At 39.5% G+C, this 21,981-nt stretch overlaps 1 long non-coding RNA gene across 1 annotated transcript in view; it reads right to left on the bottom strand.

Annotated features, from left to right (window-relative positions):
* Window positions 1–20,260, bottom strand: part of LOC132351574 (uncharacterized) — a 36,727-nt gene extending 16,467 nt beyond the window's left edge. Inside the window, exon 1 of the long non-coding RNA XR_009498397.1 lies at window positions 20,199–20,260. This is a non-coding gene — a long non-coding RNA (uncharacterized LOC132351574). The remainder of the gene's footprint in view (window positions 1–20,198) is intronic.
* Between the last annotated feature and the right edge of the window lie 1,721 nt (window positions 20,261–21,981).

Here is a 21,981-nt window from a genome sequence, read left to right as displayed (position 1 = left end):
TTAGAATTCTGATATTTTGTTTTTTATGAAATGTTTGCATTAATTTTGATTTTTCAAACTATAGCATTAAGATACTATTTACCCTGATGACTGAGTTTGTTGGGTGCCACTTCCATTTTGTGCCCAAGTCCCTGTTACAGTCCTCCTTGAAGGACTGGGCACCAGTCACATAGATTGACATAACAGAGACTTCAAGGAACAATGTAATGAGACTCTTTACATTGGGGTATTGAGAGCCTCAAGTCTAGGTAGCTCTTGTGTATTGGCAGTGAAGTTATTCCAAACAAGAAGCTTAGTGTGATTAATTCCTCAGGGATCTTAGGAGCCACTGAAAACTGTATTTGAGTCTGCAGATTATGGTTAGAAGCAGAACCTCAACCCAGGGTGCCTGCACTCCTCTGCCTTGGGAAGCAAGCTGTCATTCAATTCAATTCAAGGAGATATTTGCTGAGCCCCTCCAGGGGTCAGACACTGTACTAGGTGCTATATACAACTCTGAATGAGATAGCCTCAACCCTGCTCCCGTAGACTTCAGAGCCTAGTACAACATTCGAAACAGATTTTTAAAAAGTAAAAATCAACAATATCAGTGTTCTAACAAAAGTAGTAAGAGAAGAGTCTTAGCACAGAGGCAAGGACTCCTGATCTTGTGAAGATCCTCCAAGTGAAGGCATAGAAAGGAAGGAATTAATACATGTGAGATTCTAAGACTCTGAAAGTGTGTGTCTGTGTGTGTGTGTGTGTGTGTGTGTGTGTGTGTGTGTGTGCATGTGGCTCAGACCTCCTGCAAAGCACAACTTGAAAACACACCTCAGAACATCTGCATCCTGATTGCGCTGCCTGCGTTCTCCACACCCCGTCAATAGGACACGTGCTTGGAATTGTTTGAAGAGTAGTCATTGAGGCTCACACTCAGCTATCTATATCCCCTAGTTGGGTTCCACTGGTAACCAAGGACACACATTTGTTAAATAGCCGGACAAGGGCAAGGGCGCCAAGGCTTGTAATAATAAAACAACTTACCTCTATTTAAAGCTAAAGCATGCTAAAATTGAACCTTCATCCTTAACTTCATGATCAACGGTGTGATTGTTAATACCATCCCATCAGTTCCTTTAGGCTGAAGACTTTGAAGCAGTTTATTTAAGATTCATTGTTGGGGTCATAAATTGAAAGTAGTTAGGGAAAGATGGAAGAGGGAATGATTGAAGGAAGGTTCTTTACTTAATTCCATCTTTGTAAGTACATGGGACTTGATGTTACCAGGACTCTCTGGACTTAGAAGAAAAGAATGAGATCATTGATACAAACCAATTTAACCTACAAGTAAAGTGAAACGCCTCAGTCTGAATCTGTCACCATAAACTGTGTCTTCACAGAGTAAAACCTGGGTCACTTATTTCTTGAACTCAATAGATACTGAGGTAGACAGTCCTGTCAGAGGAGCACCCATTCCCATTCCTGATGTTTCCTTCCAGGTAGAGGGAGATCATCAGTATGACGGTCCTGGCTCCGCTCCACACCTCAGCCCCTTCCCCTTGACTGGCGAGTCTGAGATGAGCATGAAGACCCCAGACATCTCCTCTTGAGAGCAGGCTGTCAGGTTCTTTGCTCCTCTAGAGTGAGGTCAGTGCCCCGGGCCAGTTGAAAAGATAAACCTAGTTCCTTCTAGGGTTCTCCATGAGGAAACCATAGACACATGCCCGGTCTTCACTCTCATAAAAGCGATATTTTGGTCTCCATCTCCCTTACTCCTTGGTCTCCTCTCTCCGTTGGTTCAGATCTTGAGCAGAGGAAAGCGGTACTCTTTATTGCCCTTATGCTCCTGTGCCCCCAAAATTCTCTCTTAGTGTCTAATTGTTTAGCTTGAATCAACCAGATAACCAAGTTTAGCAAGGTCACAAGGAAATGCTAGAAGTGAAAGAGAATCTCCAAAAGCCTTGAAATCAACTCTTGCCTTTTGAAGGCTGGACATCCAAATGACTCACTCACATGGCTGGCCTGACAACCAGGAGCTCAGCTGGGGCTGTCAACCTGAGCTCCTATCAATGGCCTTTCTATGTGGCTTGAGCTTCTCACAGCATGCAGCTGATTTTCCCCAGAGCAAGCATTCCAAGACACCCAGACAAAAGCTGCCAGGCTTCTTATTACTCAGCCTTAGAAGTCCCAGAATGTCCCTTTTGCCACATTCTGATGGCTAATCAAGTCACTGAGGCCAACCCAGATACCAGGACGGGGAATGAGACTCCAACTCATCCTGGGTAATACAACACTCTGGGTAATAGTCCCTACAATAGGGTAACATAACAATAGAACTAACTGGTCACTTAACACGTTCTCCTTTGCTCAGCAATGTTTTAACATGCATTCGCTCTTGTATGCCACTCTACAGCCAATAAATAGGTACTATCATTAGCTCCATTTTACAGACAAGGCAAGTTTTCAAAACTGACCCAGGTTATATAGCTAATGGTGGAATCAGAATTTAAAGTCAGGTCTGTTTAAATCCAGAGGCCCCTGGATTAACCTAGATGCTAGTCCTTACCATCCCACTAGATGGATGGCCACATTCTGTTTAAAGATCAAAGACAATAGTTGACTCAAGGAGCATTAGAAAACAAAGTTCACATCAACATATTTGAAAATACAACAGTAACTAGATTCAAAGTAAGTCTTGCCTAGCCTGTGCATGACACCAGAACCCCAAAACTTGTCAGTACACAGCATTTTTCCAGCAGTAAATGGAGGAAAAACACAAGCTCTGCTGGGCAGATTGACGAGGAAAATGTGGTGCTTCTATCAGAAGTTTGTCGTTTTAAGATTCCCTTGTGTTTTAGTGGCACCAACACACAAAAGGAATTAAGCCATTTTGATCTCCAATAATGAGAAACATGGCTGACGTTCAGACCTGAAACCATTTAATGCAAGTTAATCCTTGAAACAAATCTGGAATGAAATGAGGGAGAAAAAAATCTTATTATGGTAGACATCAACTAATGGGTTACATTTCTTTCTTCTCAATTAGAAATGGCAGAGGGGTTTTAATTATTTTTCCTTAGCAAGCACATCAAAACATATCTACACAAAAACACAGCAAATATGTTGTAAACTGATTTAAGCCAAAGAGCTCGTCAACACTGTTTGCAATTATGAAATCATTTGGGGATATGGTACTTTTTTGGGAGGAATTGTTTTTCTCTTAGATGCAAACCACATCATAGTCCATCAGACATAAATCTTTTATTGTATCTTCAAGAGCAAAAGTGGAAATTGTACAACAAAGGCGCCACTGATAAAATGCAATGAAGCACCCCCCAGAATCACTGGGATGATCTCACTAGTTAGGAGAGATAACAGGGAATGTCACGGTTTCAAAAATGCTCTTTGGAGGAAAAATTTTGTTGAAATTCAGTGGTGCTCAAGGAGTTCCAAAAAGGAATTATTGGGAACTTTCATCCCCTGTCTCCATTTACCATATACATTAAAGAAAATGTAAGATTTTTGGAGACTTCTTTGTCACTCAGTGAGCAATGGCAGGTACAGCAGAGATGGAAATGAACAATGTAATGTGCTTGATGAGAGCACGGCTCCAGGAGTGAGACTGCCTGCATAGCCTTTCTGGCTCAGCCACTTAACAGCTGTATAACTCTAACCTCAGTTTCTTTATTTAAAGCTTGGAATAAAAATAGGACTTACTTCAGATGTTTGCTGTGAATGTAAAGCATATATTGATAATATGTACCCTATAGATATTTAGTAGTAGTAGTAGCAGGACCACCATAATTATTATCATTATATCAGTTTTCAATAGGAATACATGATAGAATATTAAACTAGGACATAGTCTAGATGTGGTACAGGGTCAGGCCAGAGAGTCAGGGAGTTTACACATTCAAAAACCAGAGCCATAAAACCAAAAATAAGGGTCAAATGAGCTAGCAACCCAAAGAGCAATTTGAGTAATGAAGAAAAATTCAAGGAAAACAACTTGCAGGGATGGTGCCAGTGGTTCAATTACTTTGTTTCTGGTTCAATTTTATCACACCGGAGATGCCACACCAAATCAGACATTCTGCCTTTGCATCTTCATCTAATCAATTACCTGCCCCTTACTTTATTCTGGGTGCAGAACTCCATACCTTAAGTGAGTACAGACAACGTGAACCTAGTCGTAATGGACTGGGATCCAGTGCCAAGTTCCCAGTTTCTGAGAGGTGTGTGTTGCAGGGGGAGTAGTTACAAGACAAGGGTCAACATTGGGGCGAAAGGCAAGTATTTTCTCACAAGGAAGAAATAAGAGCCCAGAGTCTGAATCCAGGAAGATGATCACTGCTGAACCCATAGCAAGTTTACTTTCATGGAAAATCACTGAGCTGACAATCTAAGGGTTCTTATATTTACCCTAGCTCTATGCTTCTCAAAAATATTACCTGGGGATTATTATTTTAGAGAGTCAACTCTGAGGCTCCATATAAATCAGAATCCTTGGGGGATGAAGTCTAGGAATCTGCAAAATGTCCCCAGGAGATTCTTATGCGCACTAAACTTCGAAAATTAGACTAGAAGCTGAGCTAGCTTAGGACACAGGTCTCAACTATGGCAACAGAAAATGTAGAAGGGTAGAAAGCCAGTCGAAAGCCTTCAGAGTACCCCAATGCAACCTCTACTAGATTTAAAATTTTCAGCCATTCACCATCCAATGAAGGCTATTAGAAACTGTGGAGGCCCAAAAAATAACTTGGTGACATAACTCTGCTTCCCTCATTGAAGAATGAAAATTTCAGTGTAATGGTATATTGGAATCAACTGGGGTGATTGTCAAATGTTGAAGGCTTGTCCCCTTTGGAATCTGTCATTATCTAAGGGCTACAGAATAAGACTAAAGAACTGGAAGATGCATCCCTGCATCAGGGGAATTGCAGCAGAGTTAGGAAGCTAATACAAACACAGTACATTCAGTGAGTATTTGCTGAATCGAAATGAGTGAGCGCCGTCTCTAAGAACTTGAAAGCCTGGCTAGTGGAATAAGAAAGAGTCAAATGAACTACATAAATAAAAATAAATAAAATAAAAATAAATAAAACAAATTTATTGAGCACTTATATACCAAGCTAAGTGTGGGTACCAGACAGGACTCTACACTCTGTTACCACCATGTCTGTGGCCCTCTACAGAAGGTAACTGAAAGATGTGCAGTCTCTGATGCGGTACACCCATGGCATACTCTTAAAATGGGCCATTCTATCATGTGACACTTGGTCCTTGAGCACAACAGGGCACCTGATACAAAGACAGGCAAACTATCTCCCATCCAGTGAGTGGCCTATGAGGTCACTTGCTTCAGAAGTTTTACCCCTAAAGTAATAGCGTCTAACCGAATCACTTAGATTCCCTTGGGAATTTGTACTAGAGCTGTGAGGCTTTCCTTTAATTCTTACTTTGACCCTATAGTATTAGAGATGCTCTTGTTCATCTTAATAACAGGCAAACTCGAACTGAGCAAGGATAAACAATATTCCAGTCAGGAGGATATCAACCCAGATCTCGGTGATGTCAAAGCTTCTACTTCTACAGAAGACAGACCTAGAATTGCTAAAATGATGTTACAAAGAAAAAACAGAAAATCAATAAAAAGGAAGAGTTCTCTAACAATTGGAGCAATGCTGAGGTGAGCCATTACAAGATCAGTGGAAGTTTCTCTACAAAGGTTGAATAACCTCTGCTTGGGGAGACCAATCTGGGAAAGAAAACCTGAACAAGATGGCTGCTACAATCTCTTCCAAACTAAAATGCTATAATTTATTGGCAAACAGCTGGGCACCACATTAAGTTAATTCCTTTTTTGTCCTGGCAAAAGTAAAATGTATTCTTGCAGAAACGTCTATTGGCAGTGTGGTTGCCTTGTAAAAGCAGAAAAGAAGCTGGGAAAACTGTTTATTTTCTTCTCAGGATTTTCAGATAGCTTAGGTCGAGCAGGATTATAGGGCTATGCAAAGTATAGCACAGTGGTTAAACACACTGGTAAAAGTGGGTTTGTATCCTGGCTCTGCCTCTGTGAGCTGTGTGACTTTAGGCGTGTAGTTTAACCTTGCAGAAATGCATCTTCCTCATCTGAAACAACCTACCTCACAAGGTTGTTGCAAGAATAAAATGATGCATGGAAAGCACTTCACACAAAGCATATATCAAACTGTCAATAAATTGTAATTATTAGCTATTATATAGTAAAGCTGGTTAATGGAACATCCATGTGTTTTTGAACTGCTTCATTACCCTGGTGTTTGACGAGAGGCACTTTCTGAAAATTCCTCAGGGGAAAAAAATGAATGAAATAGAGTTCAATATGTGAGGAAGAGAAAAGACTTTTTTTTAAACTTAAGTTCTTTTTTCTTACAAGACACAGAGACCGGGCTTTGGATTTCAACAGACCTGGTTTTTCTTCCCTGCTCAATATCAGTAAGATCTTGAATAAATGATTTGGCCTCCTACACCTCAGTGACATAACCTGTAAAATGGGAATATATAATTAGGATGCTTTGGGCTGCAAGTAACAGATTACCTGACTACAACTGGCTCAAACAATTGTGGCTTATTTGTCTAATATATCACACAGTCCAAAGATGGTAAGCTCCAGGGTTGATTCTGCAGCTAAAGTATTCAGAAATTGAGTTGGTCTGTGCAATTGCCTTGGCTTCCTCCTCATGATCTCAAGACGGCTAAAGTGGTTCCAAGAATTATATTTTCATATGAAAATGTCCAAAGCTGGAACAAGGTGAGAAGCACTTCCCTTATGCAGCTTTGCCTTTCCACCAAGAGGAAAATATTACCTAGAAGCCCCCAGGAGATGTCAATTCAGGTTCCACTGGCCAGAAGTGAGTTGTATGTCCACCTCTAAACCAATCACTGGTAAAGAGACATGGCACTATAGCTGTATCATTGTTCATCCCCAATGGCTAGGAAAGGGATCTATTCCACCACACATCTGAACAAATCAGAGTATTGTTAGTAATGCGGAGTGTAGAGGTAGGTAGGCAAACAGTAATGACTGCTCCTTGTATCTGTCAAGAATGTTGAAAAGCTTGAATGATACTGTGATTCATCTAACACATGTTAAGTGCTTGATACATATTTGTTCCTCCTTAGTGATTAAAAGATCTTAAAGCCATAATCTTCTCAGATTAAACTATCCCAGAACAGGAGGTATTGATTTATATAGATATATTAGGAATGCTATTTAATACAAAAAAAGCCTTTTCTTAAATGTTCCAACTCCATATTTATGTAAACATGGGATCTCCAATTCATTTAAGCTGCATTTCAATGAACACAAATTAAACAAAATACACATATCAAGTTTTTGATGCACTTTTGCTACATCCAATACACCCATATTAAATTAAATATATCTTCATAATCTTTACCATCAATCTTTATCATCATCATCATTGATACCTACAGAAATCATGTTTGGGGATGGAAATAAAGTGTCATAAATAAACAATCATTCAGTTCAAAAGTTTATAGGACCAAAATGGAATGTGGGTATTGGTTTATAGCAAGAGGTATGAGCATCAGGTTGACCCAAAACAGAGTTTTGAGAAACTCTTATTGTATATTTATTTGTTGGGGACCCTTTACATAGTGTTTAAATACCACATAACTTTCCATTCATCCATGCCTTCTACAGTTCCTTCTACCTTTTAGCAAGCTTGTTCCCATCTTGTGAAATCCAACTCAATTTTTTTCTCCCCTGCAAAGACTTTCTGGAGTTCCCTCAGGCAACTACTTCCTCATCTGGTCTCCCCAAGCTACACCTCTTTTGTCCCACTTAAAGTTGTAATTATTTACTCATGTGTCTTTTTCCTTCACTAGACTCGGGAGCAAAGGACTGTGTTGTATTCATGCTGACAGCCCCAGTGCCTAGTGCATTGCTCAGCATGTATTATAGTAGTACAGGCAATAAATCTTTATTGAACAAGTGGTTTTTATGTTTTATGCACCTACTATGTGCCAGGGACTGTAAGAGAAGCTTCATATACAACATCTTATTGCGTCTCCCAACAATCTTATGAATGAAGAGAATGAATCCCAAAGAGATTAAGTAGTTTTCCTAAGTGGAAGCCGATCCATTTGAATCTATCCCTGTTCTTCTCCAAAGCCTGGATATTCTCCAATATGTTGTGAGGTCTTCATGGAGGCTTCATGGCTAGAGCAATCTCAACAACAGTAGCCAAAAGTACCATTTATATATCTACTTTGACTTCTCTTGTTCTCTTTTTTACAATATGCAACTAGAAGCCATACCCTTCATTCGTTAGAAAAAAATGATCAAAGCAAACGAATTATTATTTTCATTTCTTTCTTCTAGACAAACTCAATCCTACAGTGCTATAATGAAAAGCTTCAGTAAATGTGTGATTTATCTATAAATAAGCCATCTCAAGCTGGTATTAATGCAGAGTGAAGCTTGGTGGCCTAATGCTGGGCTTTTAGCGTGATAATCACATCTCTTTTCCTCCTATATCTGTACAGTAGATATACGAGTCAAACAGAAGACAATACAGATATTTATTTCTATTAAAGCTAAACTTACAAACAGAGCTTGCTACCACACCCAGATCCTATTCAGGGCCCAGTGCACCCACCCTCAGCTGCTGTGAGTGTTGCATAGATGCCTCCCTAATCTGAAGAGCTGTCCTCAGTTGATGGGGTCACTTCACCTGGGAAGTTACAAGCCCACCACTCCCTCCTCCCTCCCCACCCCAGCAGCCCTTCCACCCCTTTGTCTCAAGGAGAAGTAGCTCTGCAGTGGTCTCTGTGTGCTGGGGTCTTCCCCTGTGGATCAGGTAAATTTGACCCAAGGCCACATTCTTCCTCGCTCAAGTCTTCCCCGTTGCCTATGCTGCTTCCCTTGCTCCCTGATGGGTTTTCCTGGAGAACACTTCCTCAATAAACCACATGCACTCACATCCCTCCTAGGCTCTTCTTCTGGAGAACCCAACCTAAGACACTTTGCTTAGATGTGAGGCCACAATTAGGCTTTCTAATTCCACCACCCATACACACACCCCCAATTTAACTTCATCACCACCTCCCCCATCACAGGAACAGCCGGACACCAGCAAGGATGTACTAAAATGTCTTTTACAGAGAAATGGAGGCCAGAAAGGGACCCAAAATGTTGTTCCCATCCGTTTCCCTCCCAGGAAAGCAGAGCAAGAGTTCCTTTCTAATCAGCACTGACCTATACAGATCCTATGTGTGAAGCTGGAGAAGGCCCACCCCCGATGGTAGAGCCCACACCAGGGTGGACACGACTTGGTGACCTGAGAACAGCACAGTTTCAGCTGCTCTCAACCTCTTGTCCTGCTTCCTTTGTGCAGGACCAACTTGCAGAGCAGCAATGGAGGCCCTACACTATGGAGAATGACTGAGGAGAAGCTCCCCTCCTCAACACCCATATTGGGGAGGACCAACCACAACCAACAGACAAATATCTAACCCTGGGGTTCAAATCCTGGGTGGTCCATGTATTATCAGTGGGACCCTTGGCAAACTACTTCACCTCTCTTTGGCTTCATCTTCTCATCTTTAATGTAGGGATAATAAAAGTACATTCTTCATTTGGTTGTGGTGAAGATTAAATGAGTTAAGACGTGCAAGGTGTCTAGAGTAACTTTTGACACATAATAAGCCCTAAATAATTGTGAGATATCATTACTCATCATAAATGCACATGAGAAACTACAAAGACTTCACCCCACTTGATTTGGGGGACAGGGTCAGAAAAAAATGCCACTTTCTGGAATTGAAGCAAGTGAAAGAACCCCTCATAGAAGAGATTGCCTATCAGAGAAATAGCCTCATCTTAAGGAGATGGTTTGTAAGCTGTTTGCTAATGAGAAAAAGCAGATTCCCAAATGTCTACCTAGGAAATCCAGTTACCAACCAAAGCAAAGCACCAAAGAGATGTGCTCAGAAGAACATAATTGACATCTAATAATTATTAAAGAAAGTTATGATCATCTTAATTACACTGTAATGTAACGAGGAAGTAGAGTCTCTCAATAATATTATATTTGATGGCGGATATAGGAAAGGTATTGGTTAATAAGAGTTTGTTGGTACTTGGAGAACAGTATGGAGGTTCCTTAAAAAACTAAAAATAGAACTACCATATAATCCAGCACTCCCACTATTGGGCATATACCCTGAGAAAACCATAATTCAAAAAGAGTCAGGTACCACAATGTTCATTGCAGCACTATTTACAATAGCCAGGACATGGAAGCAACCTGTGTCCATTGACAGATGAATGGATAAAGAAGATGTGGCACACGTATACAATCTAATATTACTCAGCCATAAAAAGAAACAAAATTGAGTTATTTGTAATGAGGTAGATGGATCTAGAGTCTGTCATACAGAGTGAAGTAAGTCAGAAAGAGAAAAACAAATACTGTATGCTAACACATATATATGGAATCTAAAAAAAAAGAAAATGGTTCTGAAGAACCTAGGGGCAGGACGGGAATAAAGACACAGACATAGAGAATGGACTTGAGGACACGGGGAGTGGGAAGGGTAAGCTGGGACGAAGTGAAAGAGTAGCATTGACATATATACACTACCAAATGTAAAATAGATAGCTAGTGGGAAGCAGCTGCATAGCACAGGGAGATCAGCTTGGTGCTTTGTGACCACCTAGAGGGGTGGGATAGGGAGGGTGGGAGGGAGACGCAAGAGGGAGGGGATATGGAGATATAGGTATACATAAAGCTGATTCACTTTGTTATACAGCAGAAATTAACACAACATTGTAAAGCAATTATACTCCAATAAATATGTTGAAAAAAGAAAAAAGAGTTTGTTGGTGCTTATCAAGTATCATCTGAGGTGAGAAGTAGTTACATTTGGTGGACACAAGTATCCTAGTCATTGGGGAGTTATACTCTATGACAAAGGAGGCATAAGTCACAAAGCTGTAATACAACTTGAGCAACACATTACTGCTGTAAAATAGTAGTCCTTAAAATGGACCTCCAGAGCACAGTATCAACACCACTTGGGAACTTGTCAGAAATGCAAATTCTTGGGCTCCACTCCCAACCTACTAAATCAGAAACTCTGGGGATGAGGTCCATTGATCTGTGTTTTACAAGCCCTCTAGGTGATTCTCAGACACACTAAAATGTAAGAACCACAGTTTATGCTGGATGTTTTACATGCATGAAAGTTGTTAAGAGTACATCCTTAAAGTTCTCATCACAAGGAAAACATTTTCTTCTATTTCTTTAATTTTGTATCTATATGAGGTGACGGATGTTTGTGAAACTTATTACGGTAATCATTTTATAATGTACGTAAGTCAAATCATTATGCTGTACTTCAACTTACCCAGTGCTGTATGTCAATTATATCTCAATAAAACTGGAAGAAGAAAAAGCAAAAATATTAAAAACAGAACCATAGTAGACCATCCATATTTCTGTGCTCTGATTCTGTGCTCAGAAGTAACCTTGAGATGACTGATTTGATTTGACAGGTGCCATGATCCTGGAAAGGGGTGGCATGGCTAGTATTCAAGAGAAATCTGCTTACTAGAAAACTATATCTCACTCCTTAAATAATTGGCATTTTGGCACACCATAATTTCTTGAAATCTTTATTATTGTAGGAAAAATTCTAAGAGCCTGACAACCGTAGCTGTAATGACAAGCTTCCTTCTCAACCTACTAAACCGCTTGATGACACCTCTCTCGGTTCAGCCTCTTAGCCACAACATCTTCTCTGTAGAAATGCAAAAAACAAGAAAAACATCAACCAAGGGAGCAGACATAAAGACTAAAAGATCTACATCTCACCACCACTGGCACCACCCACACACACCCATCCCCCAGAAGAAAGTTTTTATGACTTTGACCAAGAAGAACAGAAACCAACTGTACCCCCTACACCTGTTTCCAAACCCACAGCACACAATAAATTCAGTGGGAAAGGATTCAGCTTGGCTGAGAACGCCCCTATGATCCAACGTGGAAACTACATTTAAATTGGGCATAAATGGCACTTCCCTAAATTAGAGCGAGATCTAGAAGTTGCTTCTCTCCCAAGTGAAAGTCTAAAAGTTTGCATGTGTGTGCACAGGTATGTGCTTGACAAGATACTATTTCAGGGAAGCAACATTCCTTCCTAATATACCTAACAAGGACACAGTTGCAGGATCATGGAAGTAATAAATAAATAATTAGTAACTTCTTTGTAATACACCATTTTCCACTGATGAGAAGGAAATGGGAAGGGATGGTGGAGGACGATGAAAAGGCACTATTTTAACTAAATCTGTTACATCACATTGGTTTACCTCCTTTGAACTGTGTTTTAATCAAAGCAGGTTGATTTCCACTCCATGAAAATGTTTCATTTCAAGCCACTGGAGTTTTATAAGTTTTTCTACCACATTTACTGGAGCCTTGTAAATCTTATGAAATTCTGGAATGTCTAGACCATAAAAATCTGTCATTTGAACAAGTTTTCTGTGGAGATGTTTCTCCCCTATGCAGATTCACAAGCTTTGTAAAGATTTGTGGAGGGAAAAAAAACCCAAAAAAACCTTTAAGATATGTCCCACAGTAGCTGAGTTAAAAGATCACCTTTTCACTTGACTGGAATTTCACCTGTCACAGAAAAACCCTTTATAGAACTATCTAAAAGACTGAAGCCATTCACAGTAATCATGATTTTAAAAGTCTATCACCCTTACTCTGTATGCCTCTTGCATTCAATCCTGTTAAAGACACGTATATAGTACAAAATGCACCTCTTACGAGAATTCTAAAGCCAGTGATGGACGTCATGAATGAGCATTCATCACCATCATTAAAGGAGTTAAGTGTTCCAGTAACAGAATCGGCTTCCAAGAATGCTGAAAAGAGGTCCCCCAAGATACAAACAAATATTACGACAAGGGAAAAGTGTTACACAACTTTGATGAAACAGCACCAAACTCTTGAACGTTATTAAATAAATCCGTTCTTCCTTCTTATGAAGTTTATCAGTTTGGCCTCAAAGTAAACAGAAGCAAATTGGCATTATTTTCTATTTGTCTAAAACATTGAGGACAGCTAATCATGCATGAGAGTTTCTGTATTGTGATCCTTAAAGCTATCTGCGTCAAATCCCTAGGTCGCCTGCATAAACAGTTTCAATGCATGGGTGAACATTCATGGACGAACCCAAATATTTATTTCAGGCTAATTTTATGAATTCTATGTAAAACCACTTTTCTATCCTACATATGAAGAGAAAGGTGCTAGCACTGCTTACACTGTCTTTAGATAATTGGTGTCTGGGTTTAGGAAAGCCTTTGATACCAGGAATTGATTCTCAGGAAGTAGTTACAACAGCTAAGAGTGGATCAGGGTGTCTAGGTTAATATATCTGGGAAGTTGTTTTAGTCTCTAAAGAAACAACCTTACATGTGGGACACTTGTGAGTCCCCCACCCTGGGAATAGGTGTAAAATGCCTGAATGTGAACATGTTAATTGAGTTGCCTCTGAACCAGGATACATGAGTACCATGTGCTTTCCAGATCCATGCTATTCCCATCAGTTTGGAATCAGAAGACCTAAGTTTGTTTGTTTTCTCTCACTTAACTTGCTCTGTGACTTCAAATCATTCACCACTTCTCTGAGCTTGATTTCTTCATTTCAACTAAAATATGGATGACAGTTTTTAAGGCATTAGTCAACTAATTAATTAGCTCACTGAATGGCCTCTCTGATCCCTTTCAGCCAATGATCAAAAGCTCTGGAGTGACGTTTGAACTTGGAGTGATGCAATGAATTATTCTGCGATTAACATAAAAATTGTTAATTCCATAACTCTTATAAATCGACCCCGTAAATAATATACAATATGAACGCAACAATAATATTAAATGACTTTGGTATGGCACATTCCAAAGTATTTTACATATTGTATCAGATACTCACTGTGGTATTATATCCAAAGAGGAAAACAAGCTCAGAAAAGTTATGAAAACTGCTCAAGGTCACAGGAGATCACAGACTACAGTTCCTCAGATCTCCACTATATCAAAACCAAAGGAAGGGGGAGGAGAAATTAAGAAGCACTTAATCTTAAGACTAGAAAAGCAAGGTTAAAACCCTTGTAGAGGATAAGCATGTACATACTTAGCGCAATATGAAATGTGAGCCCAAAAATGCATGTTACATTTTTATGAAAGAAGGAGTCAGATAATGGGTAATCTTGATTTCACAGTTCTCTATAAGATTCACTTATTTTACGTAAGTACAGTAACTCTCAGAAAAACACAATGTGGTATTTTGCAAAAAGAATGCATTTTGGAATTAGAAGATCCAGCTTGACATGACTACCCTGCCATTTGCTAGTCATCTCTCACTTAACATCATTTCCCAATCTGCTAAATGGAAATAATAACATCATAGGCAGACGCAATTGCAAGCTATATCTTACATATAAATGTTGGTGATTATTATTAGTAATGATCAACACTAAAAAAAATACGGAGTAATAATATAATAATATCTTTTAACATATATGTGTCTGTTATCAAAGCATATATAAAATAAATTACATTAACTCAAATGAAGGGGAAAAAAGGAAAGGAACCATGTATGAACTAGAAAGTTCCAAATTATAAAGTACTTTTAGAAAAATTAACTTATTATTTTTAAATACTTCTGCAAGTCTGGAAACGGCTGAAGAATTACTGTTGCTCAACTTTCAAAGAATCAAAATAAATGAAATTCTACTGAACGTTTTAAAAAGTATGGCCCCCCCAAAATGCATAAAATAACCCTAAAATGGATTTGGGCATGAGAGAAAGAAAGCATCTTGACATAGTAAAGTAAATAAAGCATCTTTAACACAGTATTAAACTAGGTTATGAAAAATATGGGAAACAATTAAGTTACCAAAGCAACTTCTCTGACTGTGCAATAAGCCTTTCTGTAACACATGACCTGTAGTCATTATAGATCCAAAGGAAGGTGTGTGCCAAGGTTGGTGTCAGAAAGGAACAAATATCTGACACCACTGAGAACGAAAACACACATACGATGAACTGGAGGCACAACAGCATGGCAATGGCAATGGCAATGTGAGGTGGGGTGGGCAATGGAGAGCTGGAAAAGGGATGCTGAATTTCAGTCTGTTACTGATATTAAAAAAAATAGTCTGGCCCAGTGTAAAATAATTAGAAATATATATATTGGTCTCTTTCCCCCACCACTGCCCCCACTCTGGTTCCTGACACAAAGCAACTAAAACCTTTCTAAATAGTGGTGCTAGAGAACTCTTGTGTTCCAACATTTTATCTTTGACTCTGATTCCTGAGACAGAGCTCCTAAATCCCCTGGAATTTCCTGGGTGATAGCAGTGTGTTTTGTTCTAATGAGGTGGGGACTCTTGGTGGGCTCTTGGATGGGGGCTAGTCACCAGAAAGACCAAGCCATAACTGGAAGCTTGGAATTTTCAGCCCTACACCCCCATTCTCCAGAGAGGGAAGAGGAGTGGGAATTGAGATAATAATCCATCTCACCTATGTGATGAAGCCTCCATAAAAATCCCAACAGTATGGGGTACAAGGAGCTTCCAGATTGGTGAACACACCCACTGATGGCATACCACAACTCCATGGAGACAGAAGCTCCTGTGCTGGGATCCTTCCAGACCTCGCCCGGGGTATCTCCTCATCTAGCTGTTCATCTCTGTCCTTTATCATAGCCTTTATTATACAATAAACGGGTGAAAATAATTGTTTCTCTGAGTTCTATGAGCTGTTCTAGCAAATACAGTTGGCCCTTTTGATCCACGGGTTCTGCATCCATGGGCTCAGCATCCACGGATTCAACCAGCTACTGATCAAAATTACTCAAGGAAAAAAAAAATTCCAAAGTTCAAAAAAGCAAAACTTGAATTTGCCACGTGCTGGCAACTATTTACATTGTATTTACAACTATTTACATAGTATTTGCATTGAAAAGTAATCTAGAGACAATTTAAAGTATAGGAGAGGATGTGCCTAGATTATATGAAAATACCAGGCCATTTTATGTAAGCGTCTTGAGCATCCACAGATTTTGGTATCCACAGGGGGTCCTAGAACCAATCCCTTGCAGAAGTTGAGGGAAGATTGTGATCACATTCAAGGAGGTGGGTCATAGGCACCTCAAACTTGTAGCCAAGTTGAACAAAAGTAGTGGGTAACCTGGGGACCTACAATTTGCAACTGGTGTCTGAAGTGGGGGGCAGTCTCATGGGGCTGAGCCCTTCACCTGTGGGGTCTGCACTAACTCCAGTCAATGTCAGAATTGAACTGACTTGGAGGACACCAGCTGCTATCAGAGAGAATTTCTCGGTGTGGGAAAAAAACCCTACACATCTGGTGTTAGAAAGGTTGTGAGTTTGGTCGTAGCAGGAGAGGAAGGGAGAAACACAGGAAGGTGTAGCTCCCAACACACCCAACCTCTCAGAAAATGCGAATCGGAAAGTAAGACACAATGGGTCTATTTTTTAGCTCCTGCAAGAGAAGTGGGAACTCCATGCCAGACTCTGGTTCTTTGACATTTCTCTATAGTGGAGAAAAACCATTTGTTAGGCTTTCTACACCTGCTGAAGAAAATGCTTAGAAACATCCAGCTGACTTGGAATCACCATATTCATCCAACACTCTCTGTAACTATAATAATAAAGAAATATAGTTTTAACAATTATTATCAACTTTTGTTGAGTACTTCCTCTGTCAGGCAAAAATATCCACCAAGATCATCTCACTTGTATCTTCCCAATTACTCTATGAGTTGGACATTATCCACATTCTACAGATGAGGAAACCGAGACAAACAGAGTTGAAGGAACATGCTCAACTAGTAAATAATGGAACTGAAATTCAAACTCAGACAGTTTTACCCTGGACTCCCCACTCTTCTTCACCATATCATTCCACGTCTCAAACTGAAATTTGACCCAACATCATACTGAGCTGAACCAAACTTCAACAAGAGAGAAAACTCTCCATAAAACATTCTCAAGTTACATCATCACATCGTCAGTCATGAATTAAAACATCTTCTTATATTTGTTCTAGTCACCAAAGTTTTCCTCCCTAAATATATGGCCTGCATTGCCTCATTGGCCCAAGATCTAATCATATTTTACAAAGTGATATTTGGGTTCCTGGGTCTGGATGTCCTCTGCCAAATACAACAGGGCATCCTCATCTAAATAGCCTCCCTCAGGAACCAGGGATGGAACCCATGGCTCCTGCAGTGGAAGTGCAGAGTCTTAACCACTGGACCACAGGGGAAGTCCCACTAATATCATTCTTAGTGTTGAAACACTGATAGCTTTTTCCCTAAGATCAGGAACAAGACAAACATGCCCAGTTTTACCACTTCCATTCAGCACAGTATTGGAAGTTTTAGCCAGAGCACTTAGGTAAGAAAAAGACACAAGAGACATCCAATTTGGAAAGAAAGAAGTAAAAAATTTTTTGTTCATGTGTGACGTATTCCTATACATAGAAAACCCTAAAGGTTCCACAAAAAATCCTGTGAAATTAATAACTAAATTAAGCAACATTAAAGGGCACAAAATCAACACTCAAAAACCAGTTGTGTTTCTATAACTATGAATAATCCAAAAACCCCAAAAATATCATGTATATGAATGTTCATAGCAGCTTTACTTTTAACGGCCAAAGATGAGAAATAATCCAAACGTCCACTCCTGCATAAAAAAAAAAAAACAAATCTTTCTGAAATAGAAGCTCGATCTAATATTTAGGAATCATTCATGATTTTGTGACTGTTTTGTAGATGCTCTTACTGATACTTTTCAGATGCATGGGAAAGAAATGTATCCAAGAATCAATTTCTTACTTTGCTTTATATAAAACTTCTTTCATTGCTTTGGATCCCAAGACAAATATTATATTTAGCTCCAAGTTTTCCTTCCCAATTGCACTTTTAGGTGCATAAATTTTTTCTTTCCTCCTTGTAATAATATAATAAATTTATTCTCCTTAATAACGTAAAAAATATAGCCTCCCTCAGTATGCAGAGCCAACTAATTTAATTAATAAATACATAACTAATTAATATTTAGAGAAGTATAGTTAATATCTACCAGAAGCATGATTATACTTTAGGAAGGACAATAGTAAGGAAATCACACTAACCAAAATGTTTCACTCTATTACCAGGAAATAGCATACCCAGCAAATAAGGGCCTGCCGTGAACTTGGTTCTCAAATAAACCTGAACTCAAAGCCCATTTCTGCTTCTTCCTGGCTGTGTGATCTTAAACCTCTTAGAGCTGCAATATTCACACTGATGTAGATTAAAAATACCCACCTCTGAGATAATACAGCTAAAGTCCTTTTTGGTACCAGTAACTGGTACAGAAAATATCTGTCGTTTGGTATTATTATTATTATAAATAAATATAAATATTATAAATATACTTATACTTATTATAAATGTACTCCTTCTATATGACCTCTTAAATATTCTCACAGAAAAATAGTTTATAAAAAGAGGTTAGAAGTAGCCTCAATGAATTGCAGAAGGATCTTTACCATAACTATCTTTTCATACTTCATGAGATTAGTCAAAAGAAAAATACTCTACAAAGAGACTGATTATTTTGTTTCTCAAAAAAGATTAGTAATTTAAATTACTCTCCTCCTACCTTACATGTTCCACTAAGTAAATATACTCAGGCCAGAACAGTTTGATATAATTTAGGTATCCAATACTGCCACAGATTTTGCAACCCTTGAGACATACGGTATACTGCATTTCCATAAAATAAGGCAGGAAAATATTGCATCTTGACAAACCTGGCCTCATATCCATTGGCTATTGGCATTTCTAGTGTGAGCAGTGTCTCCTTAAATAAGTTTTGAATTTAAACAGAGCTCACCAGATATGACAGTGCCTGGACTTCACCAGTTTGCCTCTGAATGTCAAGACAAGGCTTTTCAAATCAGGTAAGACACAAATTGTATTTTTCCCTCACAGGCACATGTCCAATAGTTGGTTTCCTCGTGGGCCGCAGAAAGGGCTTAAGTTGCTGACATTCACTATACCAGTTAGAACCAGACAATGGGGTCTCTCATTTCCTTCAAAGCATAGAAAATATAGAAGAGGAGTCCAAGATCCACACCAAGAAAAACAAAAACAAAGAAAGACCTTAATTGAGATCAAAGTTTACATGTTTCAGGAACACTATTGTAAGAGTTAAGGTTTTTTTAAAAAAAGCATTCAATTGGTTAGAAAATATTTACTGAGCATCTACTATATATATTCTATATATGTGTGTGTACGTGTGTATGTGTGTGTGTTTGTGTATGGGTGTGTGTGTGTGTGTATACACATATATATGACTCTATTCCACACTCTGAGAATGTAGCAGTGAATAAGATAGGCAGTAAGTGCTCCTGGTTCAAAGCATTCCTTCTATTTAAATGGCTTCTAGGTTTGAGCCCCAGCCTTGTGAATTAGCTGCTGCAAATTAGACTGAGCCAAGGAGGTAAAAATAATGGCAATGGTAAGACATGGACTTTGGAGTCTCAGTAACCAGGGTTTGGTTCCTGGAATCCCTATATTGTAATGTTAGCCAAGTTGCTTGACCTCTCTGAGCTTGAATTCCCTGTGTTGTCAAATGAGGACACTGAGAGTGCCTGCCTTATTGGACTGCTGTGAGGATTAGCTGATTCAGGCCATTGAAAGTACATGGAACTGGATGCCACTCAACAAAAAGCAATTTCTTCCCTCCCCTGGTTCAAGTCCAAGTATCCTCAATGGATAATGGAAACATGTAAAGACAAGACACTGACGTGATCATTTTGATTTGTCCCTGAAATCAAAGTGGGGTTCTCTTTAAATTAGGTGCTCCACTTATGTTTGAGTCTTCTACCAGCGATGTGGAAGAATGCAAAAGATAACTAGCAAAGTGCCTCCTTGTATCATCCTTTAAATCATTTTAATCAGTGATGCTCTCAGAAGCATAAAGTAGAAATTAAAAAGTCACAAAACTGTGAGATACCTGAATCTATAAATGCCCACCAAAAAAATAATAATAAACTGCCATCATCCTCTACTAGAAACCCACATGAGAACCTGGTTACCGCTTTCTTCCCACAAACCTTTCTCGGTTTTGAAAATAAAGCTCGAACACTTTGCTTCCATTCAGCTCAGCAGAGGTAGCAGCTTAGACATAAAAGTGCAAACGCTGCGAAGGAAAAAAAAAAAAAAAACACCCGTGGCTGGCTGCCAGCTCTTGGCCAATCAGTCCTCACAAGGAAGGTTGCGTCAGAGGCTTGCAGCCTGCTGGAACCTCTGCAGCTGCCTGAAGCACAAGCCTGGACCACCCAGGCCGAAGTGGACTGGCATCTGGAGAAACGCGCAAACAATGGAGAACGTTAGAGCCTGCATTTCCGCGCCAGAGATTCCGTCACTCGCCTTAGCCTGGACTTTGAGAAAGTCCTGGGCAAAGAAGAGATCCGGGATATGCTCAATGGCTCTACTATTAAATCACTGTCTCAGGTCAAAAGCATAACCCCCAGAATGGAAAAATATTCTCTCAGTGGAAAATCACCCGTCTTAGTGTTCACGGATCTAGTTTTCAACTGGTGTTGGGCTCTCACCCAGCGTAATTAACATCTTACCTGTGGGTGGCTGGTAGAATTGCTTTACACCTCTCTCATCATCCCAACACCTAAGGCTTCCTGAAATGCTTTATACAAACAAATAGGAAATGATGTTTTTAAAGATAGACTGTTCGGTCCAGGGCTCTCTGGTAGCCCCTCCATTCTGCTCTCGGCAAATTAATTTTTCTAATTTAAATGTCAGAAAACAGGCCTACATCACTCATGGGCTTGCTCAAACACAAGCCATGCCAACTTCTTGTAATTACAAGGAGATACAATAGCGGACGTGGGGGAAGCCTAATTAAAGAGTTGGACCTCGCATCCCAGATGGGAAGCCAAGTACGTGGCCTTCTATCAGATCTGAATGGAAATCCTGCTCCGCGATGATGGATGTCTCTGGGAAACACACACCCTCCTAGCACCCAAAGGACAGATACTCAGGAAGGCAGAGGAGAGAAACATCCTGCTAAGACTGAAATTGGAACTAAAACCTGGGGAAAAACACTGATCACCAATCCAGACACTTGGATTTAATTGGTCCAGGCTGCATCAAGATTCTTTTTATTTGCAAGGTGAAACTAACAACAGCCAAGGTTGAAAAACCCTATAAAAGATTCCTGAGATAATACTCACCCCTGTAATGGAAAATTTAACTAGGAAGTCAGGGTACTGCGGCATGGTCAAGTAACTTACTAGATCAATCAGAACAAAACATAGCAATAATTTACTACAGTGCACTATAAAAGCTGACTTTGTTTCCCAAACTGACTGAAAGCTTCAAGAGGGTGTTTTATCTCCAGCTCTTAGGACAGAGCTCTAGACATAGTAAATGTAATGAAGCATTTGCTCAGTCATTAGAAAGATGCTCAGAAAACATCACACTGTCTGTATGTTTAAGCAGAAAGACTCAGACTTTATAGAAACATAAGTTTTCTACAATCCTATAAAGCATTATTCTCAAATTTTTTGTGTGCATGAGAAGCGTATTAAATATGTAGGTACCTATGCCTCCCCAGACCCAGGAAATTTCAGTTTGATTCAGCAGTAACTTTACACAAATTCCTCCAGTGCCTGGTACAACCCAGGAACAAAATAACAAAATGGCCCAATCTGTATATCTGAGATGAGTATCCACAAACAGCCAGTTAAATGCAGGTAAGAAAAGGGTCCTTTCATCTGAGTTTTGAAGCCAAAGTTGCATCACAGGTTAAAGATACCACGGACATACATGAGTTGTGTGTTTCACTACAATTCAACATACAAAGAGAGTCACTCTTAC

Source organism: Balaenoptera ricei, chromosome 17, assembly GCF_028023285.1.
Source record: "Balaenoptera ricei isolate mBalRic1 chromosome 17, mBalRic1.hap2, whole genome shotgun sequence".
Lineage (NCBI taxonomy): Eukaryota > Metazoa > Chordata > Mammalia > Artiodactyla > Balaenopteridae > Balaenoptera > Balaenoptera ricei.
This window is presented reverse-complemented; position numbering and strand designations above follow the sequence as displayed.